This window comes from Callithrix jacchus, chromosome 4, assembly GCF_049354715.1.
Source record: "Callithrix jacchus isolate 240 chromosome 4, calJac240_pri, whole genome shotgun sequence".
Lineage (NCBI taxonomy): Eukaryota > Metazoa > Chordata > Mammalia > Primates > Cebidae > Callithrix > Callithrix jacchus.
This window is the reverse complement of record NC_133505.1, coordinates 126,314,088-126,333,157: the sequence shown is the minus strand read 5'-3', so window position 1 is coordinate 126,333,157 and position 19,070 is coordinate 126,314,088.

Sequence of the window (19,070 nt, the reverse complement as noted above, 5' to 3'; positions counted from 1 at the left end):
CATGGAAGAATTATTATCACTAAAATGGCAATACTGCCCAAAGTTATCTGCAGATTCAATGCTATTCCTATAAAACTACCAACATCATTTTCCACAGAATTAGAAAAACTATTCTAAATTCATATGGAACCAAAAAAGAACTTGAATTGTCAAGGTAATCCTAAACAAAAAGAGGAAAGCTGGAGCCATCACATTGCCCAACTTCAAACTATAATGTAAGGCTACAGTAACCAAAACTGCATGATAGTGGTACAAAAACAGACACACAAACCAATGGAACAGAATAGAGAACCCAGAAATAAAGCCATACAACTACAGCCCTCTTATCTTTGAAAAAGTTGAGAAAAATAAGCAATGGGGGAAATACGTTCTGTATAGTAAATGGTATTGGGATAGCTTCCTATCTACATGCAGAAAAATAAAACTGGACCCCTACCTTCCACCATATACAAAAATTAATTCAAGATAGTTTAAAGATTTAAGTATACAACCTCAAATGATAAGACTCGTAGAGGAAAACCTAAGAAACATCATTCTGGATATCAGCCTTGGGAAATAATTTATGACTTCATCCTCAAAAGCAATTGGAACAAAAATAAAAATTCACAAGTGATATCTAATTAAACCAAAAAGCTTCTGCACAGCAGAAGAAACTATCAACAGAGTAAACAGACAACCTACAGAATGGAGAAAATATTCATAAACTATGCATCTGACAAAGGTCTAATATCCAGCATCTATAAGGAACTTAAGTATTTCAAGAAGCAAAGAAAAAACAAATAACCTCATTTAAAAGTGGACAAAAGACATGAACAGATACTTCTCAAAAGAAGACATACAATCAGATGACAAGCGTATGGAAAAATGTTCAACAACACTAATCATCAGAAAAATTAAAGTCAAACCACAATGGGATGTCATCTCACAGTCAGAATGGCTATTACCAGAAAGTCAGAAAACACCAATGCTGAAGAGTCTGTAGAGAAAAGGAAATGCTGGTGGGAGTGTAAATTAGTTCAGCCACTGTGGAAAGCAGTCTGAAAATTCCTCAAAGAACTTAAAAAAGAATTAATATCTGACCCAGCAATCCCATTACTGGGTATATATCCCAAAAAATAAATCATTTTACCAAGAAGACACACTTACGCCTGTGTTCATCACAGAACTATTCACAATAGCAAAGACAAGGAATCAAACTAAGTGCCCATCTCAAATGAAACCTGTGATTATTTTTTAAGAAGAATTTGTTCAGGATTCTTTACCAATAATTTAGTGTGTAAGTGTTGAACGTAAAATGCAAAATTGGCCAGGCACAGTTGCTCACACCCTACAATCCCAACACTTTAGGAGGTGGAAGCAGGTGATCACAAGGTCAGGAGATTGAGACCATCCTGGCCAACACGGTGAAATCCCATCTCTACTAAAAATACAAAAATTAGCCAGGCATGGTGGCAGGCACCTGTAATCCCAGCTACTCAGGAGGCTGAGGAGAATCGCTTGAACAGGGAGGCAGAAGTTGAAGTGAGCTGAGATCACAGCACTGCACTCCAGCCCGGGTGGCAGAGCAAGTCTCCGTCTCAAAAAAAAAAAAAAAAAAAAAAAAAAAGAAGAAGAAGAGAAAAGAAAAATTATTTTAATCACAATCTGGTGCTTAAATTACAAATATCAATCTGAAATTGACAGAAACTAAGAGCTATATACCTCTTTGAACATTTGAAGAACCATGTAGTCTTATTTCCTACATCACTGTCACCAAAATAAAGTTCAGTATGTGCATTAAATATTTATGATTACCCAAACAGAAAATAGGGTGAGAGTTTTGAATAAGTGGGGGGAAAATGATAGAGAAGAATAGAACTCTAAACTAGAATATAAAATGAAAACAGAACCAGATTTTTTTTCAATAGAAAAGGACACACTGTTCAATAACAAGGTGGAGGTAATTGCCTATTAATTTTGTTAAAAATATAATCACCATATTATTACAGAGGGAAAAATTAATTTCAGATTAGTTTATGATTTATATAGAGCAAAGCTCTACATACTGTAAGTATGCTGTAATATCCTATCTGCCATTATGCTTATGAACCTGGAGTAGGAGAGGTCTTCAGTTAAGATACAGTGAGTGGAAAACAAATACTTAAACAGATATTTATATATGAATGTTCATAGCAGAAATATTCAAAATAGCCAGAAGGGAGAAATGAACCACATTTCTATCAATGAATGAATGGATAAACAAAATGTAGTATACGTAAACAACAGAAAATGTACTCAACCATGAGAGGATATGAAGTACTAATACATGCTGCAATGTGGATGAACCTTGAAAACATTATGCTAAATGAAAGAATCCATACACAAAAGACATATTGTATAATTATATTTATATGAAATTTCTATCCTTTGCCATACTTATTTGCATGTATGCAACTCAAATCAAAATTCCAGATTTATAATGTCGTTATGTATCTTTACATTTTAAAAAATCATTGGTAATTTAGTGAAGGAAATATAGTTTTAATGAACGTAATTAGTAGGAAAATGAGATGCTTACCAAAGATTTGGTATTCAGTATAAATAACTACAAATATTATAAAGAGATATACAAGTCAATGAAAGAGCAGAGAAAATCCATTTGTCATAACAATATAAACAATTATTTAAAATGTGATATTTGTGGTATTCAAAATTATTGAAGATTAGCTAACATAATACAAATATTATTTTAAAGTATAATTTTGATTAATAGGGGGAAATGGGCCAAATTGTTAACTTTTTCTCTCTCAAAAGTTTTCTAATAACACTTAAGAGTTAAAATACCAAACTAAAACTCTATGAGAACCAAAAAAGTTTTCTAATAACACTTAAGAGTTAAAATACCAAACTAAAACTCTATGAGAACCAAAAACAGTTTAGAAAAAAAAAATTTATTTTATCTAAAATAGAAAGTTTGACACCAAAAGTAAGAATCATAACAAGATAGAACAATGAGAATAAAAAATGTTGTGTTAGAACTTCTGTACTTCAAAATACCATTAAGTATTGAAACATATATTCAAAGAGTTACTAAATTTTATATGTGAAGAATTCTTTCAAATGAATAATAAAAGCACCAATAAAAAAGTAAACAAAGATATAACCTGACATTTATAAAAGAAACTCAAATAGCAAATGAACAAAAAAAAATCAGCTTTATTTTAAAGCAAAAGTAAAAGAAAATCAAAATTTACATATGATGAATTATCTATCAAACTGGAAGTATATATGATGTTGCTATCAGAAAGACTGACATCCTCAAAGTGTTTTGAACTGTTACACGTTTTTAACATAGAAAGGAATTGGCAGTTCACATGAGAAACAGAGTTGAACATATTTGTAAAAAATATATAAATGTATAATTATATATATTCAATATTATAAATATTGCATATGTATAGAGTATTTCATATGCAAGGACTTTTATTCAAGTATATTTAGCACATTCTAATTGATATTAACAAAAATTTGGTAACAAACTTAATGTCCAACGTTTGGTAATTATTTAAGTATACTGTGAAATAGCCATATATTGCCATAAATAAGTTGTTTAACCTATTATACAATAGCTTAAAATTAGAAAATGTTTTGAATATACTCTGAAATAGATAGGGGAAGAAAGAGATTTCACAAGAGCATGTACAATCTTCTAGAGTGAGATTCTGAATGATTGTATTTTATCTTTTGTGACTTTCTATATTCTACAAATTTTCTAATTATTATACATTATGTGTATTAATTTATAAATATAAGTATTTTTTAAATGGAAGTAAATATTAAACTTCTGAATAGAAGACTTTCTAACTTTAAAAATGTGGGAAAACAAGAATAGAAAATATATATGCTTTTTAATTTTATATATATCCTTAAATACACTGCATGCCCAAAAATCTAAGAATTAAAAGTCACAATGAATTGGCAAATGTTGAAATGCAGGTCAGATTAGAGATTACACATGTATTAAGTGAAAATTCATTAACTCCTCAATATGTGGATTTAGTGTAATGTAACAAACTATGCTACAACAGAGGCTGCATGTGCAAGAAATGGGCACACTCAGTATCAATCTCTGATATCTGAAGCATCTTACGAGCACTATTAGGCAGGGGCCAGCCATGATATACTCATTGCTTTATATGTACAAACTTATCACAGCTGTTTATATTGTTACTACTTTGAATATAGGCACTATTGCTAGTTCATGTGTGGAATTCAACTGCCATTGAATTAGTTTCAAAAAGATTACATTCTGATTCTGCTTCAAAATGAAATGTTATTTTACCCAGAAATGCTCAGAAACAAAACAGTCCAAAACAAACAGTATTTCGTATCTCATTGGAGAAATGAAATGCTCTGGTCCACACAGTCTCTCATTTTCCAGCAGGCTAGGCTGCGCTTGTTCACGTGACTGTAGATGTTTAAAGAGAATAAAGAGACACATCAAAGTTCTCTTGAGAACTAGGCTCCAAATTGGTACAATGCTACTTCTACCACATTGTTTTCAGTACAAGCAAATGACAAGGCCAATGCAGACACAAGGGGTGGTGGAGAAGGCCCCTTCCCATTATAGAAGGTGCTGAAATGTCACACTGTTAAGGAGCATGCATTTAGAAAGCAACGGAGAATTAAGCCTACTTTTGTAATTAATCTGCTTAGTATCACATATCACTATTAGAACCAGATGCAGAAAAATACTGGCAAATCACCCAAATAATTGAAAGCCATCTCAAAGCCCTGAGAATTTGGAATGACTAAGTCATGTGATTCATGTGTTATACAGTCATTGACTATTAAGTCATCGAACATTGATTTGTGAGAAATTTCTAACTTTCAACAGAAGCTGCATAACTTCCTCCAGTGGCATGTGATTCAACTGATGCAAATATGGGGCTGAAGTCTTATCAAATAATATTGCTAGAATATTGACATGCCTCAAAATTATGCCATCAATAATAAAGCTACTAAAGGATTCAGATTATAAGAACAGGTTGCATGTTTTCTACTTCAAGAAGTCAGTAAGTGCTTTTTCGATCAATATACAAATTTATGAGATATATGAAAGTGATGAGAAAGCAACTTTTTATGACTTAATTAGTAGGGGTTCTTTTTTAGTAGTGCATAAAATTATCTTTCAATAAAAGATAAACTTCCTTAGCCATAAAAAGACTAATATTGTTCACATGTTTTAGCTGCTATTAACTATCATTATGGATATACTTATTACATATTCAAACTACAATAAGGATTTTTAGTTGTAGGTATGAAATTAGATACAGCCACATGACAATTTCATCTTAGATCATGGGTTCCTCAACTTTACTGAATGTGAGAATCACCTGAACAGCTTCTCTGGCATTAGGTTTTAGGTAATGCGTACAGGGAGTCTGGAAGTCTACCTTTAGAACAAGTTATCCAAATAATGCTTGTGCATTAGAAATCACACTTGGGAAAATGTGTCCTAGATATTTTTCTGTTAAATTTGCTCTTAAAGTAAGTAGGATATAATGCTTTAATTATAACCATTTGATACTAAGAGTGATATACACTATTAATAGAAGGATTTCAATTCCTTCTATTCATTATCTTTTATTTGTAAAAAGTATTTTAAAAATATAAAAATACTAGCAGGAAAAATATGCATGAACCTTAGACTTATTTTCCATTTTTTGGAGGAATAGGATTAAGGAAAGGTAAAAAGAAATGCTTCTATTTTATGTTTTATTTCTTTTAAAAAATTCTGTAGCAAATGTTACAAGGTGTGTCAGCCTGCTGTGCAACTTCAGGGAAGCTACCTCATGATGGTATGTATGAGTAGTACCCTCGCAAGTACATATACCATAATCTTTACAGTCATACACAGAAATGCTATCAAAGTGCTCTCTTTTTTGAAGATACCTGTGGTGTATGTAATGGTTTATATTATTCTCTAGATTTTTGAAATCTTACATCATTTTTAAAAATTAGCAGCAACTAGTATTTTCTGTGAGCCCTTAGATATTTTCCCTTAAAACTTGGTCTCTATTTATACAGCATTTGCATGCTGGCTGCCAAGGATGTGGCTTTACAAGATATATTAACACTAATTGTCTAAAAACAGACTAAATCTATATCTGCCCTATAACAAGTGCTACAAATGAGGACGGATGGGCCTCCTGGTGGACACAGCAATAATAATGTTGGCAAAATGGGGCTGTGGCAGGGATAAAGGAGGACCAACTGGCTATGATCTCATCATTTAGTGGGTGATAAGGAATCTTTGATTTTTGAGTGGCCATTGGAGCAACCCATTCTAAGATATGCAATGGCAGCCGTGCTCCTATCAATTGTAAGAGGTAAAATTTACCAATCGAATTTAGAAATAATCTATTTTCCAGGGAGTTAGTTTATTAGATGCATGAGGAAATGCAAAGTAACAAGAACAAAAGCAAAATATACATTCCCTTGGTTATTCTTTAAGCTAGTCTAATAGTTAAAACTGAGGTAAAAAATAGGCCAAACTTAGATTCTGGCCAGTCTGAACTATGGCCTCTAGTCTCAGGGTACCTACTATAGCAATGTTTTACAGCAGAATCTGATTCTAGATCAAGTTTAGATTCCGGCCAGCCTAAGGCAGAACTGCTAGCTTCAGAGCCCTTTCCAAAGGGAAAAGTTATGCTGAAACAACAAATAATGAAGAAGGTTTAGACTGAGTCCCAAGATAATAGAAAAAAGCAAAAAGGAGAGTCAAGGAACTCATCCCACTACAGTGGAAATCACTAAACAGTTATTTTTAAATGGGAAAAAAAAAAAAAAAATCAAGCATTCATGAGGGGAAAACATAGAGGAAAGAGTAGGGGAGAGTCAAGGAACTCATCTGAGTAGGACAAAAATCTTTAAGCGGCTATTTTAAAATGAGTTGAATAAAGCAGACATTGATGGGGTGAAAACAAAGATCTTAATGCAGCACAGTCACAGGCTGGTTTGACCAGTAAGAGCCCCTGTTGGTCCACCAACCATGCTCAGAAGTTGGATTGCCCCTACTGGTCCACTTAAAAAAAAAAACTGTCTTATTCACCTAGTTTGGATGAATTCAAGAAACTAGGACTTTGAATTATCTAGGTGATGATCCCAGAAGCAATTTCATCACTGCAAAGATTGAGTCCCCTAATGGAGACCCAAAGCTTTGTGTACATGAGTAGGTAAAATGGTGAAGGTACAGAGAAAACTTGCTTCTGGGACTCCTTGACATGGGACCTCCATCTATTGAGATTCTAAACCCATTGTTGAAGAACTACCAGAGGCTACAATTGAATTCGGAGACTACAGAAATGCAAGGGTTGCAATATTATGGTGGAAATTGGATGAGTATTGGAGCAGACTTTATGTGAAGTGGTAGCATCTCTTCTACCTGAGTATATCATGAGATTGGGATGATTACAGAAATAAATATATTATATATGACAGGGGAACATGTTCCATACCCAGTATCACAAATCAGAATGTGCATAAATTCACCTTTCAGGCTATATTAGTTGAATATACAGTCTGCATCACATAACAGTGTTTCGGGTAACAATGGACTACATGTATGACAATAATACCCTAAGATTTTAGTGAAGCTGAAAAATTCTTATTTCCTAGGATTTACCATAATGTACCTTTCATCATTATTTTGGAGTATATATCTACTTATTTAAAAACTGTAAACTTTCAAACAGCCTCAGGCAGTTTCTTCAGGAGGAATTTCAGAAGAAGGCATTGTTATCATAGGAGACGAGAGCTCTGTGCCTGTTACTGCCTCTGAAGACCTTCCAGCAGGACAAGACGTGGAGAGGGAAGACAGTGATATCAATGATCCTGACCCTGTATAGCAAGGCTACGTGTCTTAGCTCGTAAAACCCAAAAAAAGTGTAAAAAGTAAAAATAAAAGTTAAAAATAGAGAAACGTTTATAGAATAAAATATAAAGAATGTAATTTTTACAGTAGTACAATATGTTTTAAGCTATTATGAGAGTCAAAAAGTTTGAACCTTTTAAGTTACAAAGTTGCAGTAATCTAAGGTTAATGTATTATTGAGCAAATGAAATATTTGAAAATAAACAGTGTTGTCTATGTATACAATGTTTATAAAGTCTATAGCAGTGTATGGTAACATCCTAGGCCTTCACATCTACTCATCACTCACTCACTGACTCACCCAGAGCACCTTCCAGTCCTGCAAACTCCATTCACGGCAAGTGTCCTATATAGTTGTACCATTTTTATCTTTTACACCTCATTTTTATTGTACCTTTTTATGTTTAGATGTAATTAGATACACAAATTATTAGCATCGTGTTACAACTGCCTACAGTATTCAGTAGAGTAACATGCTGTACATGGTCACAACCTTGGAACAATAGGTTAGACCATATAACCTGGGTGTGTAGTAGGCTACATCATCTAGTTTTGTGTAAGTACACTCTAAGATGTTTAAATGAGGACAAAATCACCTAACAACACATTTTTCAAAATATATTTCTGTCTCTGAATGATGCATGACTGTACTAAATAGGAGCCAATAAGATTGCCAGAGCCCACACAAGTCATTAATTTTAAGCAGCATAGAATAGAAGTTGAAATGCTGATACCAACAAATTGTCTGTATGGTAGTCTGAGGACAGCACAGGTGGTGACTACTGCAAAATCCTATTCACAGCCAGCCACAACTACTGGGATTTCGGGCCAGAAAATGTCAATGGAAGAGGCAATTAGTAGCTAAATAATGGCCTTTGATTGACACTGCCTCTGTGGATGAAGGGCAAAAAATAACTTTGAAGACTGAATGCCTAAAATATCTTGAGTGAAGTCAGAGAAGTGCTTTAATAGGAAGGGCAAATTCCATAAGAGTTCTAAAAAAACTGAAATGATTCATATAAGAAAATACTACTAGGATAACACAAGAAGGTACTAACAAGCAGAGAGTCTCTATTTCCATAAGACTTTGGAACCACCTGATTGGTAACCACACTATTGCTACTTGACTGATGGCCACAAATAGCTCTTGGCTGACCAAAAAAAAAAACTTCTTGGTTTAGAGATGGCAGTCTCAAGGTAAATGGACAGCATCCTCTTTATAACTCTGATCTAAGAGGGTAGAATGAATAAGCTTGATGGGATGAATTGAATCGTTTTCCCCTACATTTTTTTCTTGTCCAAAATCTGGCCATATGGTCAGATAACAGGCCAATAAAATAAATAGCCTATTAAAGTGATACCAATATGGTGCATGGCCCTAGAGACATCACTATGGAATTTGAGGTGTTCATTACATTAAGCCATGTTGATGCCCATCAAAGGAGCCCCCTTCCGGAATGGAAAGGTGGTCAGAACTGAACAGATTTCCTGGTGCATTTGACTGAGCTGGCCACCTGGGCACATGAAATGAGGGGGAATGGAGGTACCACAACAATGCAGAGACGAACTGAATCCAGACATATCCTTTTTGTAGAATTTGCATTAGAATTGCACTGTAAGGCTTAAATACCAAGAATAACCATTCTGTTTACCAAGAAGTGAAACAGAGACTGTAGATGGCTATGGGGAAGACTTTGGGAGTAATAAGGCTTTGCAATTAACTGGCAAGTTAGACTGATGTCATTAGCACCATGACACTACAAATATGTCCTTATAAGAAAAGACACTTATTCTGGACTGAGATTGCTTACTTGCTAGTAGAAGCAAGCATTGAGAGTACTACAAAAGAAGATATTGAACCAATTTGGACCACCAAGTCACATTTTTTCAGACTATGAAATACACTTTACATTGGCAAAAATAATGGGCAGAGAAATGACATCCTCCGAAGAATAGTTTGATAGTGAATTAGAAAGAGTGACTGAAACATGGGTTGTTTCAAGCATGAAAGACTGGTTTACACATCTTCACTAATGTGTGCTCACACTCAACATGGGGAAGAAGGAAAAGGAGGGACCCTATTGGATAGATTCTTCCATTTTTATGTCAGACCTGAGGAGGAGCGGGCAAGGGAGAATGCTGACATGACTATACAGTTTTATGCACATCACCTCAACCTTTTAAATCTCCATATTATCTTATTTTTTAACCTAATGCAGTGGTCCCAAAGCTTAAACTTCAACAGTAAGTACCAAAGCTGGAATGATCCTTGGTGGAAGCAAGAAAGTTCATATATAGCTTTAAACCTTAGTGTCAGAGTTCCTAAGGTCCTGTTGAGGTGAACTATACCTCACCCCATCTGGAAAAATTAGATTTGATGGTAAATGCAGCTATATATCTTAGTGGGTAGATGTCTCACATGTTCTGTACCATCTACCCTATATAGATGAGAGTGGGCTGACAGGGAGCCACTTACTACACTGTACGGTTACCTGCAGTCTAGCACAGTAGCTGATCCTAAAGTACCTTCCAATATGTAAAATCTAACTTTAACAGAAGGAGGAATAGTAGCTGAAGGCAAATAAATGAATAAATGGATTGTACAATGAAGGAAATTTAATATAACATTAATGCCTTAAAAAGGGCTCAGATTAAGACATTATATGGCCTCTTAGCTCGATTATAACAGAAGCCTGAAAAGGTGAAGCCATTTATTGCTGAGACCACTTCTGATTTTAAAATCTGACAGTATCAAATGGAGGCCTGCAAATTTCAGTGGCTTTATTCTGAGAAATATTTTGTTCATATGATATGGTGATGAACTGGGCTAACTGCTAATGACAGAACAGGACTCTACTAAAATGCCAATATCATTTCTCAGACTACATCCACCATCCTTTGACTTGGAATAACACTGCCATTGTTAATAAAATTATAGTACTGATATTGATGGTCCAGTTTAGACTATGGGTACATCACCAGGGGAAAAATAAAGCAGAGAAAGCAGAGAAGGTAGGCAGTGCTAGTGCTGAGGAAGTACATGAATATAATAAATAAAGCTGTCAGCAAAGGCCACATCAAGAATGTGACTTTGATATAAGAAACTAAAGAAAGAGGAGGAGTTGTGCAGATGTCTTGAGGAAGATCATTACAAGCCCAGAGTAAAGCAAAGTATTCTCCGAGGTAGGAGTTTGACCTAGGCAGTTCAGGGACAGAGAGCTTGTGGAAGAGTTGTAAGAGATAAAAACGGAAAAAAATGAGAATAAAAAATTCAGATTGTGTGTGATAATAGGCTGCTGTGATACTTTCAGCTTTTACTCAGTATGAGAATGAATTTGAACATGAAAGTGACAGGGTCTCACATCTCTTTAAAAAATAATTTTGTTTGCCATCACCAAGAGTAAGAATGGAGGCTAGTTATGGAAATATTGCAAAAATTCACATGAGAAATATCGGCAGTTTAGACTAAGGTGATAGTGAAGAAGGCTGTCATGAGTGGTTATATGGCAAAGGTGAGCTGCCAGGATTTGCTGACAGAGATGATGCGGATGCAAGAAACAGAAGGAGGATGACTCTAAAGTATTTGGCCTAAGTAACTAGAAGGATGAAACTGCCAATCCCTAGGTAGTGGAGAACAGCCCTGCAGGAATAGAAAAATTAGAGGATGGAAGTCTGACTTCAGTTCTGGACATATTAGATTTAAGAAACTTTTAAAGATATCTAGAGATGTTGTCTTAGTAATTAAATATATAAGAATGAGATCAGGAAATAGATTCAGGCTTTAAAAGGAAATGTAGGTGTACTCAGCATAACAATAATTTTTAAAGCAATGGAACTGGAAGAGATCACCGACTGACTCAGTGTAATTAGAAAAGAGATCCCGGAAATGATGTAATCAAAATAGCAGAATAAAAGGTGACCCATTCCTATCCCCCATAACAAGAATTCTGCATCCATCCACAGTCAAAAGTCTCTCTTTGGGAGCCTTCAGGGTATTGCTGGGAGAAGTGTACTCCTCTTAGCCAATGAGTCAAGTTCTCCAGCCTTCATTCTACAGCAGATCTCAAGGGAGCCCAGTGCCAGTTCTGGTACATCCTGCTGCAATCAGGGAGCAATTCTGGCTGTTCAGGCCCTTATGAGGAGAGGTATGACCCTCTGAGCCAACAAGACCAGGCTTTCCAGCCTCAGCCTGACAGCAGATCTTGAGGGGTCTGAGTCTCAGCTCCAAACCGTCCCACTACAGTTGGAAAACTTTTCCTTTTGTGCTGAGACCTGCTGGGAGACACATACCTCCCAGAGCTAACAAGAACAGGCTATCCAGTTCCTTTACCTCAACAAATCCTGAGTGGGCCCGTCTCAGCTCTGGACTTGCTGCTACAGTTAAGGAAATAGCTTATCTGTGCAAGAACATACCCCTCTGGACTAAGATTGAGTTCTCCAGCCTCTGTCTCACAGCAGATTCTAGGGGAGTCAAGTCTCAATTTTAGCCCCTACTGCTGCAGTTTAGGAACTGTCATTCCTATGCAGAAGCTTATTAAAAGACACAAGCCCATCTGAACCAATGTGACAGGCCCACTAACTTCCAATCCCAAAGAATATCCCAATGTGGCTCAGTAACAGCTGTCTTCCGTTTCTCTACAGTTTGGGACTATCCTATCTGTGCAAGAACTTGCAGAGCAACATGAAACTCACTGAGCTAAGACCAGGCTCTCCAGACTTTTTCCCACCACATATCCCAAGCAGGCCCAGTTGTCACTCTAGCCCCTCTCACTGCTGTTGGGGACCCATCCTACCTGTGCAGAGACATTCTGGGAGACATGCCTGTGTGGACCATCAGGATAGTTTTCTGAGCTAAAGTTTCTGGCTAGCATTCCCACATAGCCTTAGTACCCTCCTTGGGCTTTCCCCCTGTCCATAACAACCAGAAAGCCATTACAACCTTGGCATCCTTGTGAGACATAGCAAGCCTGATTAGAGCATCCTCTAGTACCAATATGGCTGCAGTGATCACAAGTTCAAGGAATACAATGATCAGTTGCTTTAGAATCTCTGGAAGACCTTTGTAGAAGAACAGGTAAAAACAAAACCAGACTCTGAAGACTAAAATAATACCTAACTCTCCAATGGATGAACATTGTTGCACTTTCACAAGCATCAGGAAGATCAGAGAAATACAACCTCATCAAGCAAACAAAATAAGACACCAGAGATCAACCCCAATGTAATGGAGATGTACTATCTCTTAGAAAAACAATTAAAAATAGGTGTCTTTATGAAGCCCAGAAAACTTCAAGAAAACACAGAGAACCAATTCAAACATTTGCCAGAGAAATGTAGCAGAGAGAAATTATTTTTAAAGACTAAAACAGAAATTCTGGAGCTGAAAAATATCATAAATGAAATGAAAAAATATAATAAAGATCTTCAGTGGCAGAATAAATCAAACAGAAAGAAACAGTGAGTTTAAAGGAAACTATTTGAAAATTTAGACGTAAGAGAAAAAAATTTTTTTAAAAAAAGAATGCAAAGAAATAAGTAAAGTTTATCAGACGTATGAGACACTAAAAGACTAATATTTGGTTTATTGGAGTTAAAGAAGAAACTGAATGAGGTGAAAGAATACAAAGCTTATCCAGAGAAATAATAACAAAAAACTTTCTAAACCTGAAGAGAAATATAGATCATCTCTCCAGGTATAGGAAGTTAAAAGATCACCAATTATATGCAACCCAAATAAGAATATTTAATACTCTTATTACATATTATTATCAAACTCTCAATGGTCACAGATAAAGAGGGGCTATAGAAAGAACCAAGAGAAAATAATTAAATAACATAAAAGGGAAAGCAAATACAGCTGGTAGCAAACTTCTCAGCAGAAATCTTATAGGCCAAGAGGGAGTGGGATGATTCACAAAGATTAATGAAGGAAAAAAATGCCAACCAAGAACAATGTGCTACTCAGTAAAGTTTTCCTTCAGAAATGAAGAAGAGAAAAAAACACTCTCCACGTCAAACAAAAGCTGAAGAAATTTATCGCAGCCAGATCTGTCATACGTAAATGCTAAAGGGAGTTCTTCAAACTGAAAGAAAAACTTGCTAACACAATTATCATATTAACATTGTAATCATGGTACTTTAATCATCTATAACTTTACTGAGAAGACTAAAAGACAAAACTATTAACAATACTAAAAACTAAAACAATTAGATAGCCAATATTAAAAAATGAAAATTGTGACATCAAAAATTGAAAATGTGAAGGCAGAAGGGAATTAATGTGTACAAATTTTTGGTGGGAGGTTCATTGTTTCCCTTTTATGCAATGAAAGTTAAGTTGGTATCAGTTTTAAATGTATGTTATAACTATACGATGTTTTTGTAAGCCTCATAGTAACCACAAGCATGAATCAAGAACAGTATACTAGAAATATAAATGATGGAATTAAAATATACCGACAAGAAAATATCTTAATCCCAAATGAAGACAGTAAGATAGAAAGAAAATAAGTTACAAAACAACTAGAAAACAAGTAATAAAATGGCAGTATAAGTCTTTACCTATCAATAATAACATTCAGTGTTAATGAACTAAATCTCCACTTGAAAGAGTTGCTAAATAAATAAAAAAGAGACTCATCTGTATGTTGCCTATAAGAAACTTGCTTTGCTTACAAAGACACACATAAACTGAAAATGAAGGGACGGAAAAAGATATTCCATGCAGAGAAATTAAAAAAAATAAACAATAGTAGCTATACTACTATCAGGTAAAATAAATTTTAGCTTAGAAACTGTAAAAGGAGACAAATAAGGTTATTATAGATAATGATAAATGGGACAATGAGAAAAGAGATATAGCAAGAGTAAATGTACATGTACCTAATACTGAAGCATTCAAATATATAAAGCAAATATTAATTGATCTAAAGAGAGACAGACTGCAATATAGTAATGGTAGAGGACTTCAATAACCCACTTTCAGCAACTGACAAACCACCCAGGCAGAAGATCAACAAAGGAATAGCAGAGTTAAACTACACTCTAGATTATTTTTGGTCCTAACAGATATTTACAGAACATTTCATGCAACTGCTAAATAATAAATATTTTTTATTAGTACATGGAATATTCTTCAGAATAGGCTATACATGAGGCCACAAAACAGTCTCAACAATTTTTAAAAGTCAAAACTCAAATTGCTTGAGTTCAGGTGTTCAGAACCAGCCTGGGAAACATCATGAAACCCATCTCTACTAAAATATAAAAAATTGGTGGGGTGTGGTGGCATGCACTTGTATTTGCAGCTACTCAGGAGGCCGAGACAGAAGAATTGCTTGAACCTGGGAGGCAGAAGTTGCAGTAAGCTGAGATCACATCACTGCACTCCAGCCTGTGCAAGAGAGTGAGACTCCATCTCAAAAAAAAAAAAATCAAAACTATATCAAATATTATTTCTGACCATGATGAAATAATACTAAAAATAAGTATGGAAATAAACTTTGGAAATTGTTCAAATACATGAAAATTAAACAACACACTGCTGAATGATCAATGGATCAATGAAATAATTAAGAAGAAAATGGAAAATGTCTTGAAACCCATGAAAATGGAAACACACTATAGCAGAATTTATGACATACAGCAAAAGTAGCACTAAAAGAGAAGTTTATAATAAATGACCACAAGAAGAAAATAGAAACACTCTAAATAAAAACTGAATAATTAACCTCAATTAACTACAAAAACAAGAAAAGACTAAACCCAAGCTAGTAGAAAGAAAGAAATAATAAAAGTCAGAGCATAAATAAATGAGATTGAGAGAAAAAATACAAAACATCAACAAACAAAAATTTTTTAAAAAAGGACAAAATTGACAAACCTTTAGCTACACTAAGAAAAAATGAGAGAATACCCATATACATAAAATCAGAGCTGAAAAGAAAACATTACAACTGATATCACAGGAGTACAAAATATTGTAGAGAATATTATGAACCACTATGCACCAACAAATTTAAAAATCTAGGAGAAATGATTAAATTCCTGGACATTTACTACTTAACAAGATTGAACCATGAAGACATACAAAACCTGAACAAATCAGTAATGAGTAGTGAAATTGAAGCAATAATAAAAGTCTCCCACCAAAGAGAAGCCCATGACTTAATGGATTCACTGCTGAATTCTATTAAACATTTAAAGAATAAATGCCAATTATAATCAAAGTTTTCAAAAAGAAATCGAAGAGGAAGAAATACTTCCAAACTCATTCTGTAAGGCCAGCATTACCCTGATAGCAACACCAAAAGCACAATAGAAAAAGAAAACTACTAGCTTATATCCCTGATGAACTTACATGCAAAAATGCCCAACAAAATACTAGCAAATAGAACTGAACAACACATTAAAAAGATAATTCACCAAGATCAGGTGGGATTCATCGCAGAAATTCAAAAATGGTTCAGAATACTCAAATCTATAAACATGATATATCACATCAACATAATCAAGGACAAAAACCATATAATCATTTCAATAGAAACTGAAAAGGCATTTAATAAAATTCAACACTGTTTTATAATAAAAATCCTCAACAAATTGGGGATTAAAAAGAACAGACACAAGCCAAATATATCAAGATCACAATTAATATTATATCAAAGGGGGAAAGATGGAAAGCCTTCTTACTAAGATCTGGAACAAGACAAGGCTGCCAACATTTATCACTTTATTCAATATAACACTGTAATTCCTAGCCAGAGAGATTAGGCAAGAGAAAGAGACATAGGGCATCTACTTGGAAAGAAAGAAATGCTATTATCCATGTTTACAGAAGACCTGATCTTATATGTGGAAAACCTAAAGATTCTACAAACACAAACAAAAAGCTCTTAAAACTTCTAAATGAATTTAGTATATTTACAAAATACAAGAACAACATACAAATATCAGTAGCATTTCTATATGCTAACAGGAATTAATCTGAAATAAATCAAGAAAGCTATTCCCATGAAGTCCTTGCCTATGCCTATGTCCTGAATGGTTTCACCTAGGTTTTCTTCTAGAGTTTTTATAGTGTTAGGTCTTATGTTTAAGTCTTTAATCCATGGGAGTTGATTTTAGTATTAAGTATCAGGAAGGGGTCCAGTTTCTGCTTTCTGCACATGGCTAGTCATTTTTCCCAACACCATTTATTAAACAGGGAATCCTTTCCCCATTGCTTGTTTTTGTCAGGTTTGTCAAAGATCAGATGGTTGTAGATGTGTGGCATTGCCTCTTATGCCTCTGTTCTTTTCCATTGGTCTGTATCTCTGTTTTGGTACCAGTACCCTGCTGTTCTGATTACTGCAGCCTTGTAGTATAGTTTGAAGCCTGGTAACGTGATGCCTCCAGCTTTATTCTTTTTGATTAGGACTGACTTGGCTATGTGGGCTCTCTTTTGGTTCCATATAAAGTTTAAAGTGTTTTTTTCCACTTCTGTGAAGAGGGTCACAGGTAGCTTGATGTGGATAGCACTGAATCTATAAATTACTTTGGTCAGTATGGCCATTTTCAAAATATTGATTCTTCCTAACCATGAGCATGGAATATTTTTCCATCTGTTTGTGTCCTCTCTTATTTCCTTGAGGAGTGGTTTGTAGTTCTCCTTGAAGACGTTCTTTACATACATTGTTAGTTGTATTCCTAGGTATTTTATTCTCTTTGTAGCAATTGCAAATGGTTGTCAATTCTTGATTTGGCTCTCATTAAGTCTGTTATTGGTGTATAGGAATGCTTGTTATTTCTGCACGTTGATTTTGTACCCTGTGACTTTGCTGAAGTTGCTTATCAGTTTCAGGAGATTTTGGGCTGAGACAATGGGGTCTTCTAGATATAAAATCATGTTGTCAGCAAATAGAGACAATTTGACTTCCTCCTTTCCTATTTGAATACACTTTATTTCTTTTTCTTGCCTGGTTGCTCTGGCTAGAACTTCCAATACTATATTAAATAGGAGTGGTGAGAGAGGGCATCCTTGCCTAGTGCCAGATTTCAAAGGGAATGCTTCCAGTATGATATAGGCTGTTGGTCTGTCATAAATAGCTTTTCTTATTTTGAGATACATTCTGTCAATACCTAATTTATTGAGAGTTTTAGCATGAAGAGCTGTTGAATTTTGTCAAAGGCCTTCTCTGCATCTATTGAGATAATCTTGTGGTTTTTGTCTTTGGTTTTGTTTATGTGGTGAATTACATTATAGACTTGCATATGTTGAACCAGCCTGCATCCTTGGGATGAAGCCTACTTGATTGCGATGGATAAGCTTTTTGATGTGCTGTTGCAATTGGTTTGCCAGTATTTAATTGAAGATTTTTGCATCTGTGGTCATCATGAATATTGGTCTGAAGTTTTCTTGTTGAGTCTCTGCCGGGTTTTGGTATCAGGATGATGTTGGTCTCATAAAATGATTTGGGAAGGATTCCCTCTTTTTGGATTATTTGGAATAGTTTCAAAAGGAGTGGTACCAGCTCCTCTTTGTACGTCTGGTAGAATTCAGCTGTGAACCCATCTGGACCTGGGCTTTTTTTGGTTGGTAGGCTATTAATTGCTGCCTTAACTTCATCCCTTGTTATTGGTATATTCAGAGTTTCAACTTCCTCCTGGTTTAGCCTTGGAAGGGTGCAAGTGTCCAGGAATTTATCTTTTTCTTCCAGGTTTACTAGTTTATATGCACAGAGTTGTTTGTAGTAATTTCTGATGGTAGTTTGTATTTCTGTGGAATCAGTGGTGATATCCCCTTTATCATTTTTTATTACATTTATTTGATTCTTCACTCTGTTTTTTTTTTATTATTTTATGGCTTGTGGTCTATTTTGTTGAACTTTTCAGAAAACCAGCTCCTGAATTTATTAATATTTTGAAGGATTTTTGTGTCTCTATCTCGTTCAGTTCTGCTCTGATCTTAGTAATTTCTTGTCTTCTGCTATCTTTTGAGTTTTTTTTTTTTTTATCTTGCTCCTCTAGCTCTTTCAATTTTGATGATAGGGTGTCGATTTTAGATCTTTTCTTGCTTCTCATGTGGGCATTTATTGCTATAAATTTTCCTCTAATCACTCCTTTAAATGTGTCCCAGAAATTCTAGACATAGGCATAGGCAAGAACTTTATGACTA